Below are 13,833 nucleotides of genomic sequence, written 5' to 3' on the forward strand. Positions count from 1 at the left end.
GAGCGCACTGTAGCGTGCTTCAGAGCGTGCAAATGGCCGGCATGCCATTTTTGGCACAGTGGGCACGGCCAAGCATGTCTGGTCGCTCAAGGGAGGAGTAAAGGATGTGGGGTAAGACTTGGATGCCATGGGTGGCCACTTGAGTGAGGAGGGAGGTGAGGAAGAGGGGTGCAAGGGCTATCTAGAGAGGTAAAAGAGGTGGTTTCACTCCTCAATTATTGATCTGAGATGCAACCATTGTTTCTGTAGGTAGAAGAGGTCTAGGCGGAGCTGTGGTAAAAAGTAGAACTCATGGAGATGAGTGAAAGTGCTCAAAGTGGTGTCTTTAGAAAAATGGCAGAAGGTGTTTGTTGCTGGTTTGGGCAAGAATATAAACTCCTCTTGTCATGAGGCTTGATAGGGTCAAATGGCATGAGAAAATAAGAGGTTCCACCAAGATTGAGTTTATTTGGGCAAAGTTGTGAATGCAACTTTTGTAAACCCTAGAAATCAACAGAAATGAGTTTTCCAAGATCTAGTCATGAAAAACTATTCTCCTTGATGCACCACTTGGTGTAGTGTCATCATTTAGGGTTTAGAGCATGCCCACAAAGGTTGAGAGCAAAAGGAGAAAGCTGACAACGTAAAGTTATTCAAATTTGATTCTGGACAGAGAGGGTTTTGATGCACTTTGATCAAGATATCATTTTCTCAAACTTGTGCCATTTGGTCTAGATTCGTAATTAAACCATTGGAGCATGTGCACCAAGTTTGAGAAAGTTTGGACATGTTTGGCAATGTAAAGTTGCTCAAACTTCAAAATGGACATAAATGGTTTTGAGGGGATTTGATGATGTTATCTTGTTCTCCAAGGCATCAGACTTGGTAATATCGCCAAATAGGGCATTTTTGACATTCTAGAATTTTCTTAGAATTTTTAGAGAATATTTCCTTTGTAAATGTTTCAAAAGCTTGAAATATCGAGAAAGGGTTTTTGAGGGATTTGACCATTATTTTGAACATGACAATGTGTTGAAACTCTTATGTATGGAAAATATATGTCCACTGAGTTTCCCTAAATTTTCACAAATATTTTTAAAGCATTAAAAATAATTTTAACCTATTAAAGACCATTTCTGCCATAAAGAAAAAGCTTTTAAATGAAATAGCATAATAACTTTTAAAATTACGTTTTTGTGGTTTTTGGGAGTCCTATACCTAATAGGAGTCAAACATACTCTTTGAAAGATTTTGCATACCCCAAATCAAGTACTTGTAGTGCAAACCTCAATATAGGGGTTTTGGAAAACTAAATTTAGAAAATTCTTTTTGGCCAAATTGTTTTTATAAGAAAATTATATATTGTACTATACACATGGCATGATCATTGGGGCAAAAGTTTGGAGCAAGGAAATGAAGAATAGAAGGTGGAGTTGTGTTGACTTTAAAGAGCACTTGAAAATCACAGAGAGAAAACCAGCTCAAATAAAAAGCCAAATAATGCAAAAGTTTTTGTCAAACCACACTTTATCATGATCTAATAGCTTGAGTGTTGTGGCATGAAATTCAGAGTGTGACAGACCTACCCCCCTACAAGAATCTCGTCCCCGAGATTTCCAAACTAGGCGCGGAAGGGAATATGAAAACTTAGGTTTGGCGTAGTCTTCATGTCCTCATACCGCTTCTGCTCCCGAGTGGTGCTCCATTGAACCTTGAAGCACTTGATGGTGTAGCTCCGTCTATTGCATTCAGCTTGATCCAGGTTGCTAGTGGGTTGCTCGTGGTAGGTCAGATTGGGCTGGGGGTGGATGGCTTGATGATCGATGTCCTTGTTAGTGATCGGGCTAGTTAGGAAGTCGGAACCACTTCTGGGGTTTTGTCATGTGGAAAACATTGCGCACAGTGGGTAACTCAGGTGGTGACTCCCGCTGGTAGTTGTCTGCTCTTCGTCTTGGAATGATCTTGGAGGGGCTGGTAAATCTTGGTGTGAGCTTCCTTTTGGAAATGCTTGGTTCCTGCGAGAGGAGTGGTTTGCAGATACGTACGGTCTTTGACGAGGAAGTTCACTTCTTGAGGGTGGTGGTTGGTATAGTTCTTCCTCCTTGACATGGCGGTCTTCAGATGTTCCCTAACCAGCTGAACGGTCCTTCTTCCATCTTCGGGTAGTCAAGTAGGTCACCAAATATAGATGACATCCAACCTGTCCAAGTACTCCATGGAGACTTGTTCATGGGGTACATAAAGTGGGATGGTGCACTGATGGTGTTCATGGTTGAGAGTTGGACAAGGTCTTCTCGATCTAGAGCCAAATCTTGTGGTCATGATCTAACCATGTCGTGGCTTGGTAGGGCTTAAGGGTTTCAAGGATTTTAGTGTGCGAGTAAACATATGTCATCTTATCCTTGAGCACAGTTTCTGAGATGCCAATTGTTCTATCTAGTCTCCCAAACAAATCACATCATATTCCCGAAAGAAACATCTCATATAGGTCAACTCCAATCATTACTCATGCTATCTATATCATCATGGATCCCGAGAGGAGGTCTTAACAAAATCATATATGTCTACTACCTCCAAAATTATGTGTATGGCTATCCTCATGTAAAAATCCATGGGTAGAACATACAACTGCCGAACTTGAAAATGACAACCCAACTGCTTAACCTATTCTTCCAAGGTGAAATATAGTGCATCTCTATCCTAAGGAAACACGTCGTATGCCACTCCAAGATCTTGTTTCCTTCCTATGAATCAACTCCATCATCTCATTAACTTCCATTAATCGCTACGTAATCCATTAATTCTACAAATCCAATGTCTATGGTGTTCCACCCGATCTTCTAATGTCCTATGGTCCCCAAGTACTTGAAAGGGTTGTCCTTACTATAGTCAGTCCACCAATTCCCCTTATCATGGTCAAGTAAACTCCAATGTCAGGCTTATATACATCCCTAAATCGATTGTGACAATTAATCCAATCTCCCAGTTTATCATCCGCCGAGAAACATGGTATTATGATTGAGGTCACCAATCTAAATCCAATTTACTCCAAACCATGCAGACATACTTAGCATCTATACTCCACTAGGATCACCTATTTTAATCCAAACTCATGTCCAATGGGAATCCCCACATGTTCCCCCAAGTCATTATCGTAACGTCAACTATCTTCTATCAATATCCCCTGGCTAAGTCAAATCCTTACACCTCCAAGAATTTCAGCTTGCGATCATAATTGCCCTACAAAATCCGAGTTACTCAGGGGTAATGAAAGTTATGCTACTCCATTAACATGATCCCACCAAGTCATTTACCAACATGAAAACCTCATAAATCCACCAAAGAGTCTCAAACAATTCCTCAAGGTTACCAGTATAGCTCCATCAAGTCATTTGTCCTCTATTCCTATATCCTCAAATTGTCTTCCCTATGGCATCACTAGTTCTTGTGTTATGTTAGGATGACAACGTGCTTGTTCATTATGTCCACTAGTTCCATAATGAACCCACTGTTTTGCAAGGCTACGGAGGTTTAACTGGTTCTCTTGCAATTTTGCAGGTTAACCTCATTGTTAAGGATTCGAGCTGGGGTAAACTATGAAGTCTCGAAGGGTCTAGGGATGGGCTTCCAATCTTGAGGAGTAAACATAACTCTACTGGGTTGTACTTGGTCGAGGAAGCTGCAACAAAAGTCTTCAGTGCTAGTTGGTCGCCGAGGTGGGATCCTTGGTGCATCTTGTCTTGCTGGTCTTCGGTTGATGAGAGTGGTGAGAGGGAAAGTAGCATAGATGGGGGATGCCTAAAGGGGTTCTACAGTACAGGTGCAAACAAACGGGTACCAAAAGGCCACACACAATTTCATTAAGATAAGATAGGTGATATAGTCGCATACATGCTGCCTAAGGTAAAAGTGCGACTTATATCGAAACACAAACAGATAAGAACAAGCAACACTCAACATGGTTTCAGCTGAACCATCATATGGACTCGACTGTGCATAGGGGGTACACAACTCATCCTACCCTAGGGGTCCTCGGATTCGGTAGTTATGCTTGCTTCATCACTTTGAGAGAAAGGCGTTCGGTCTTCGGCTTCTAGGTTCTCCTGGGTACCAAGGGACATGCGACAGTCGGCTGCTTGTTGGGACACATCCTATTAATATGCCCGAGTTCACCACACCCGTGACATGTGACGGAAGCAAAAGGGTTGCTATTCAGTCTTGGGTATTGTCGTCGGGGGCCTGACGATGATCGTCTACAAGGTGGATATGGAAATCCATTCCTATGCCTCCTGCGTGGGGTTTGGTTGTGAGCTTTGTGAAGTTCCTTGATTTGCTGCTCCTGGTTAGAAATGTGGGCTTGTAGGGCAATGATTTGTTGTTCTTGTTCGACCACCTTCTTCTTCTCGAGGCAGTGAAGGTGCAGAAGTGAAGGGAGATCTTGGCGAGCCTTGAGAAATGCTTCGGTAAGGTGACATAGAAGGTAGTCTCCTACGTTGACGAAACAGATCTGGTACTTGAGGGTTGGATCCTCGTCTTTCCGGGAAATCATTACTTGAGTCGGAGCTCCAAATACGCTCTTGCCAGGTAGGTAGCGGGTGGCATGTTCTTCTTTCATTTCTGGAAGGAGGTCTCAAAGACGGACGAGTGCTTCATATGCCACTTGCTGAATGGCTAGGTCTGTTGTTGGCATGGGTGGTCCAACGAAGAACCACCCCTGAGGTGAGGTCTTGGCAGGCACAAAAACCTTGGCATAGAACTCCTTCTCAAACATATCATTTCCAGTTCGTGCAGGGTGTACATGGGCAGCAAGGGATAGTGGCAATCTCTTAGGAGTGATGGAAATCCTGCTTTAAGGAGTCTCAAGGAGGCGACGACCATCTACAAAAGTTGAATAGGCAGGGAAAATACTGAAGATATCCCTTAGTTTTGGGAAATCTCATAAAAGAGGCGAGGTATAGATGGTTTTGGAAATTTGTGTTATCCTAGCTAACGTCCATGCTAACTATGGTTTCCTACAGTCAGGATGGCTCTGATACCAGCTATGTGGGGACCCCGACTCATAAGTCGAGATCACCGAATGCACATGTACAGTGATACCAGAGATCAATGCTCATTGAACACACATAAGCTAAATAACAAGAGTATTACATCCATACATACCGTCTTACACAAATTATGACCATTATGGTCAAGTCTTACATTGATAAGTCTTTAAGGGCTAAACATCAAATGGAACATAAGTAGCGGAAATCTTCGTCGATAAGTAGAACCCATGCCATCTGCCTTAACCCTACAGGCATTCTGACTGGGAAACATCCTAGTTCGCATGTTCGTCAGCAAGAAACTCTTCCTCGAAGTCCTGCTCTTCCATGCCTGGCCAATTAAATAACCAGTGGCAAGCCAATGAGTACTTTGAATGTACTTGCAAGCAACCCATGATTTGGTTCAAAGTATCAATGCAAATGTATAACAAGTAAGCAACCTAGCTTCAAGCTAGTTGAGATGTCCTATCAACTTGTGAGATATGCATCAATGAACATGGATAACCTTGAGAACAGGTTAAATGTATCAACATAAATAGAGTTTGGATCGATGCCATTTCATTCAACATGTCAAGTCACCACCTTGACACAAATAGTTCTCTTACACACACACACATGCACCAAGATTGTAAACTTTCTGGACATAGTTTAAGTAGCACCTCCCAACTGTCCATGACCGTGGACACGGCTATTCGAATAGTTTGACACTCTGTAGAGGTTGCGCACTTTACCCACAAGATCTAGGAAGCTTTCGTGTCATCCACGATCTCGCAGTACCTCAAGTACTCGGGGCAAGCACCCGATCATTACCTTTCCCTAGAAGACACTAACATAGGGTCCACTCGTTGAAACACGGCCCTCATATATAAGCAAAAGATTGTAGGACTCTGCCCTTTTCACATTATCACGCATACACGAAGGGACCAAGGGTGTGTCCGGTCCCCTGTGAAAACAGTCTATCCAAGCACGACCCCGTCCCAAGAGTGACCTCAAGTCACCCCCGTCACTTGTAATGTGGGCACCATGCTAGTATCAGTCTAAGTAATAGAAATGCCTCGTCCCATAAAGAGGTAGAGTGGTTCTACATGTTTGGTTGGGACGGTAATCACACATAAATCTAATCCATCATTTTACACACACCAAAAGCTCTCTTCGGTACACCACTTCTTTCTCAAGTGGTGACCTTAGTTCAACATCTCCCAAGGGCATTAGGGGCACCCGATGGGGTCTTCAAAAGAATTTAATGACGAAGAGTTCATGGTACACATGCATCATTATGGATCAACTACTCTCTTGACATTGCAATCAAGAACAAGGTAAAGTCATGATTAGGGTATGCATCATGTGGTGGTTCACAACATGTTTAAGACCGTCATATTTCATCATCATGCAATCGGAAAAGGGCACCGATGAACAAGAGGGGTGTCATGGTCAAAGGGCTGCTTGCCTGGCTCAGCAAAGTCTTCGGGGTCTTGAAAGTCTTCTGATCCAATCTCTTTGTCCAACAACACAATCTATCGTCGCAAAATACCAACGAGAAAAATAAGGCAATAGAAAAAACAAAAAAAACAAAGTGCTCAGAAAAATGTCAACTTATTTTTGTTAAATACTAGGGAGAAAACTAAGAAGGGGAAATTCTTAGTTTTGGACTTGGAGTTAGGGAGTCAGAGTAGTGGATTTTCAAACAGAGATTTTATTGTTCAAATTTGAATGTAAATTTGAACAGTAAAGAAAAGTGTAATGGATGTGTATGAAAGTTACATCAATAATAGGTGGGATTATTCTAATATTTTAGGAGTTGGAATTATTGTATTTGGATAATTATTTTATGATGTAGAATATTTCAAATATTGACAGAAAAAGAAAAAGGAAAGGGACACTATGAAATTGGGCCAGAATGGCCTTAGTGCAGTAGGCCCAGGGGGAAAAGATGCCCAGGCGAGCCAGTGCGCGCGCCAGGTTTTTAAACCTGACTGGCAGGGCCCAGCTGCCAGTGGGAGAGAGAGGAGGCGAGAGAGAGGTGACGATGATAGGAGGGGCCCGCCTGTCATCTCTGACCTCAGGACTAGAGGGCCGGCGTGCTCACCGGCGGCGATGCAGGGCACGGTGGGTTGAGCTGACGACACGGTTGGACTCAGCGCGGAGTCGCTGTTCGGGTGGTGGTGGTGGACGTCGCCGGAGTTTCCTGGTTCTCCGGCGACGAGAAAGCACGGTGGACGAGCGTTGAGCGGTGGTCATTCCGGTCGAGTCTGGCTGCAAACGAGGCGGGGGAGAGAGGGGAAATGGTCAGTGGGACAAGGCGGCTTCAGATTGGGGCAGAGGGGCAGCGGGGAAGGCCTGTACCTCGCAAACTCCGGTGAACCAAAGTGGCGGAGCTCAAGCTCGATCTCAAGCTCGGGTGCCTCTGGAGAGGAACTGGAGGTGCAGGGGGATGATTTGGTGGTGCAGATGGTGATTGGTGAGGAGAGGAGAGCTTGGGGGCCTTATATAGGCTGGCCGAGGCTCACCGTGGACTCGTGCGCCGGCGAGCTCGTTGTCGTTGCTACGGGTCACGGGGGCTCGCTGCGAGGTGTCGAGGTTGCTCGTGGGGTTGGTCTAGGGTGAGGGGACTGAAGAGAGAGAGAGAGAGAGAGCAGGGGGGTCAGGCACTCCGCATGTGTGAGCGCGCTCATTTGTGCGCTCAGGCGGCTGGCGTGCGTGCGAGCAGGGGTAGGAGGAGGGAGAATGAGGAGGTGGACGACCAACTGCCATGCTGCGGATGGTCAGGCGCATCGTCAGGCGTGTTGGGAAGGCCCGAGGTGGCCGGAGGTGGTTGGCAGGGGGTCCCGCACTGTAGCGCGCTCCAGAGCGTGCAAATGGCCGGCATGCCATTTTTTGGCAAAGTGGGCATGGCCAAGCATGTCTGGTAACTCAAGGGAGGACTAAAGGATGTGGGGGAAGCCTTGGATGCCATGGGTGGCCACTTGAGTGAGGAGGGAGGTGAGGAAGAGGGGTGCAAGGGCTGTCCAGAGATGTAAAAGAGGTGGTTTCACTCCTCAATTATTGATCTTAGATGCAGCCATTGTTACCGGAGGTAGAAGAGGTCTAGGAGGAGCTGTGGTAAAAAGTAGAACTCATGGAGATTAGTGGAAGTGGTCAAAGTGGTGTTTTTAGAAAAATGGCAGAAGGTGTTTGTTGCTGGTTTGGGCAAGAAGATAAACTCCTCTTTTCATGAGGCCTCACAGGGTCAAGTGGCATGAGAAAATAAGAGGTTCCACCAAGATTGAGTTTATTTGGACAAAGTTGTGAATGCAACTTTTGTAAACCCTAGAAATAAATAGAAATGAGTCTTCCAAGATCTAGTCATGAAAAACTATTCTCCTTGATGCACCACTTGGTGTAGTGTCATCATTTAGGGTTTAGAGCATGCCCACAAAGGTTGAGAGCAAAAGGAGAATGTTGACAATGTAAAGTTATTCAAATTTGATTCTGGACAGAGAGGGTTTTGAGGCACTTTGATCAAGATATCATTTTCTCCAACTTGTGCCAGTTGGTCTAGATGCATAATTAGACCATTGGAGCATGTGCACCATGTTTGAGAAAATTTGGACATGTTTGGCAATGTAAAGTTGCTCAAACTTCAAATTTCACCTCAAAAGCTTGTTCTGAGGGGATTTGATGATGTTATCTTGTTCTCCAAGACATGAGACTTGGCAAGATCACCAAATAGGGCATTTGTGATATGCTAGAACATTCTTAGAATTTTTAGGGAATATTTCCTTTGTAAATATTTCAAAAGCTTGAAATATCCAGAAAGGGTTTTTGAGGGATTTGACCAATATTTTGAACATGACCATGTGTTGAAACTCTTATATATGGAAAAATATATGTCCACTGAATTTCCACAAATATTTTTAAAGCATTAAAAATAATTTTAACCTATTAAAGACCATTTCTGGCCCAAAGAAAAAGCCTTTAAATGAAATAGCAGAATAACTTTTAAAATTATATTTTTGTGGTTTTTGGGAGTCCTATACCTAATAGGAGTCAAACATACTCTTTGAAAGATTTTTCATACCCCAAATCAAGTACTTGTAGTGCAAACCTCAATTTAGGGGTTTTTGGAAAACTAAATTTAGAAAATGCTTTTTAGCCAAATTGTTTTTATAAGAAAATTCTATATTGTACTATACACATGGCATGATCATTGGGGCAAAAGTTTGGAGCAAGGAAATGAAGTATAGAATGTGGAGTTGTGTTGACTTTAAAGAGCACTTGAAAATCACGGAGAGAAAACCAGCTCAAATAAAAATCCAAATAATGCAAAAGTTTTTGTCAAACCACACTTTATCATGATCTAATAGCTTAAGTGTTGTGGCATGAAAATCAGGTGTGACAGGTATATCCTTTCCAAGGACTAGCAGAGCATGATATCCATGACAAATAGAAAATAGAAAACCATTTAGGTAAGGGTATAGGAATTTCATGACATTACCCAAACAACTTTGTTTTAATAATTGATAAAGAAAATTTAGCATTGTGCTTCAAATGTTGTTATTGATGATTGGAGTACGAAAGACATGCTTCGAGATAGCATTTACATGGTACTGAAGCAAGGTTGGACTTGGATACACAAAGGATTCATCAGGAACAACTTATAGAATAAGTCTTACAATTTCCTCATGGAAGAATGGTAAACCTTGCTAAAAAGGGAACTATAACAATAGGTTTTCTGGCGAGGTGTGTGATGACCCACAAGTCTAGGGGATCTATCGTAGTCCTTTTGATAAGTAAGAGTGTCGAACCCAACGAGGAGCAGAAGGAAATGACAAGCGGTTTTTAGTAAGGTATTCTCTGCAAGCACTGAAATTGTAGGTAACAGATAGTTCTATGATAAGATAATTTGTAATAGGTAACAAGCAATGAAAGTAAATAAGGTGTAGCAAGGTGGCCCAATCCTTTTTGTAGCAAAGGACAGGCCTAGACAAGTTCTTATAATGAGAAAAGCACTCCTACGGACACATGGGAATTATCATCAAGCTAGTTTTCATCACCTTCATATGATTCGCGTTCGTTACTTTGATAATTTGATATGGGTGGACCGGTGCTTGGGTACTGCCCTTTCTTGGACAAGCATCCCACTTATGATTAACCCCAATTGAAAGCATCCGCAACTACGAAAGAAGTATTAATGTAAACCTAACCATAGCATGAATTATATGGACCCAAATCAGCCCCTTACGAAGCAACTCATAAACTAGGGTTTAAGCTTCTGTCACTCTAGCAACCCATCATCTACTTATTACTTCCCAATGCCTTCCTCTAGGCCCAAATAATGCTGAAGTGTCATGTAGTCGACGTTCACATAATACAACTAGAGGAGAGACAACATACATCTCATCAAAATATCGAACGAATACCAAATTCACATGACTACTAATAGCAAGCCTTCACCCATGTCCTCAGGAACAAACGTAACTACTCACAAAGCATATTCATGTTCATAATCAGAGGGGTATTAATATGCATTAAGGATCTGAACATATGATCTTCCACCAAATAAACCAACTAGCATCAACTACAAGGAGTAATCAACATTACTAGCAACCCACAGGTACCAATCTGAGGTTTTGGTACAAAGATTGGATACAAGAGATGAACTAGGGTTTAAGAGGAGATGGTGCTGGTGAAGATGTTGATGGAGATTGAACCCCTCATGATGAGAGGATCGTTGGTGATGACGATGGTGATGATTTCCCCTTCTGGAGGGAAGTTTCCCCTGCAGAACAGCTCCGCCGGAGCCCTAGATTGGTTCCACCAAGGTTCCGCCTCGTGGTGGAGGAGTTTTGTCCCGAAAGCTTGCTTATGATTTTTTCTAGGGTAAAAGACTTCATATAGCAGAATATGGGCACCGGAGGGCTGCCAGGGGGCCCACGAGGCAGGGGGAGCACCCATGGGGGTACGGCGCGCCCCCCTCCCTCGTGGCTAGGGTGTGGGCCCCCTCTGGTACTTCTTCATCTCAATATTTATCATTAATTCCAAAACTGACTTTCGTGGAGTTTCAGAACTTTTGGAGCAGTGCAGAATAGGTCTCCAATATTTGCTCCTTTTCCAGCACAGAATCTTAGCTGTCGACATTCTCCCTCTTTATGTAAACCTTGTAAAATAAGAGAGAATAGCCATAAGTATTGTGACATAACGTGTAATAACAGCCCATAATGCAATAAATATTGATATAAAAGCATGATGCAAAATGGACGTATCAACTCCCCCAAGCTTAGACCTTGCTTGTCCTCAATCGGAAGCCAATATAGAAAAATATATCCACATGTTTAGAGATATAGGTGTCGATAAAATAAAATACGGACATGAGGGCATCATGATCATTCTTATAACAGCAACATATATAGATATATATTGTCATATGATTCCTTATGCTCAAGTAACAATCTATTCACAATGTCAAGTATGATTCAGAAACTTCATTGAGAACTAACAAACTATAATCTCAGTCATTGAAGCAATTGCAGTTTATCATAACATCGGAAAGAGTCAATATAAGAGCTTTTCAACAAGTCTATATACTCAACTATCATTTAGTCTTTCACAATTGCTAACAATCACGCAATACTTATGGTTATGGAGTTTTAATCAGACACAGAGAAAGATAGGGGCTTGTAGTTTTGCCTCCCAACCGTTTACCTCAAGGGTAATGTCAACAATAGTAGTTCATGCTAACATACATCCAATTGGATATATATATATATATATATATATATATATATATATATATATATATATATATATCAGGATCTTTCCAACACGAGGTGCTTGCCAAAGGATAAAATATAAAAAGGGAAGGTGAAGATCACCATGACTCTTGATGTAAGACAAGAAGTAAAAGATAGGCTCTTCGTAGAGGGAAGCAGAGGTTGTCATGTACTTTTAGGTTGGATGAACAAAATCTTAATGCAAAAGAACGTCACATTATATTGCCACTTGCGGTACGATCATTTATTATGCAGTCCATCACTTTTATTTCTTTGATATCACAAGATCGTATAAAGCTTATTTTCTCCACACTAATAAGTCATACATATTTAGAGAGGAATTTTTATTGCATTTAACATGACAACTTACTTGAAGGATCTTACTCAATCCATAGGAAGGTATGGTGGACTCTCATGGCAAAACTGGGTTTAAGGATATTTGGAAGCAAAAGTAGTATCTCTACTTGGTGCAAGTAATTTGGCTAGCATGAGGAGGAAAGGCAAGCTCAACATGTTGGATGATCCATGACAATATACTTTAATTAAGATGTGAGAAAACATAAGCCGTTACGTTGTCTTCCTTGTCCAACATCAACTCTTTAGCATGTCATACTTCAATGAGTGCTCACAATCATAAAAGATGTCCAAGATAGTGTATTTATATGTGGGAACCTCTCATTCTCTATTACTTCCTATTAATTGCAACGATGACCAAAACTGTGTTTGCCAACTCTCAACAACTTTTAATCATCATACTCTTTATATGTGAAGTCATTACTCTCCATAATATCAATATGATCTCTTTTATTTCTTTTTATTCTTTTATGCACTCAAGATAGTGTATTTATATGTGGGAATCTCTCGTTCTCTATTACTTCCTATTAATTGCAACGATGACCAAAACTGTGTTTGCCAACTCTCAACAACTTTTAATCATCATACTCTTTATATGTGAAGTCATTACTCTCCATAATATCAATATGATCTCTTTTATTTCTTTTTATTCTTTTATGCACTCAAGATCATAGCAAGATAGCAAAGCCCTTCACTCAACACTAATATTTACTATATATAGCTCACGGACTCGATTACATAGAGGGATCATAAGGCAAAACTCAAAACTAAATCATACCAAAACTTTATTCTACTAGATCAAGATATTGCCAAAAAGGATCAAACTAAGAAATACTGTAAAGATAGGAGTGTGATGGTGATACGATACCGGGGCACCTCCCCCAAGCTTGGCAGTTGCCAAGGGCAATGCCCATACCCATGTAATTATGTCTCCTTTGCTGGTGAAGAAGGTGGTGATGATGATGGATAGTCGCACATCGAGCATAGGAGCTCTTCCAATTTGCGGATAATTACCTTGAGTGCGACGATATGATCCTTCAATAAAATATTTTCTTGTGTGAGATACTTGTTTTGTTTGCGAGCTAACTCAACCATCTTGAAAGCTTCAATCTCAGTTGGGGTAAAGAGATTAGGAAGAGGTTAAAGGATGTTTTTCTTCTTCTGCCGCCGGAGCTTGCACTACAAAAAAAGACACATCCGTGACATTTTGGGCCGAAGGAATTTTTTTTCTGTCATACTTATGACACTTCTATGATGATAATTGTGACAAAACCCGGTATCATCATAGATGTGGTGGGCTCCTACTTCTATGACAAAAAAATCATGACAGAAAATGGGCTTTTCGTCCTGGGCGGGCCGGAGACGCAGCTGCATGACATTCTGTGGGTCATCCATGACAGAAAAAACCATGGTTGAAGCGAGGGCGAGGAAAATTTCGGGGAGTTCCCTGTTACGGTGGGTGGTCGGGGGCCAAGCGATGCGCATTTCTCTCGTACACGTACGCGCGTGTGTGTGAGGTGTTGGCTCTAACTGAACCCGAGCGAGGCGTTGGGCTCTAACTGGACCCGAGCGATTGCGTTGCAGGCTACGCGTTACTGAACCCGAGCGATCGATCGATGGCTGTTAACTGAACCCGATCGAGCGATTCCTTCTCTACTGCTGCTAACTGTAGACGGTCGATGCTGCCTCCTGATGAACAGTGAGTGTTG

Source organism: Triticum dicoccoides, chromosome 2B (assembly GCF_002162155.2).
Source record: "Triticum dicoccoides isolate Atlit2015 ecotype Zavitan chromosome 2B, WEW_v2.0, whole genome shotgun sequence".
Classification (NCBI taxonomy): Eukaryota; Viridiplantae; Streptophyta; class Magnoliopsida; order Poales; family Poaceae; genus Triticum; species Triticum dicoccoides.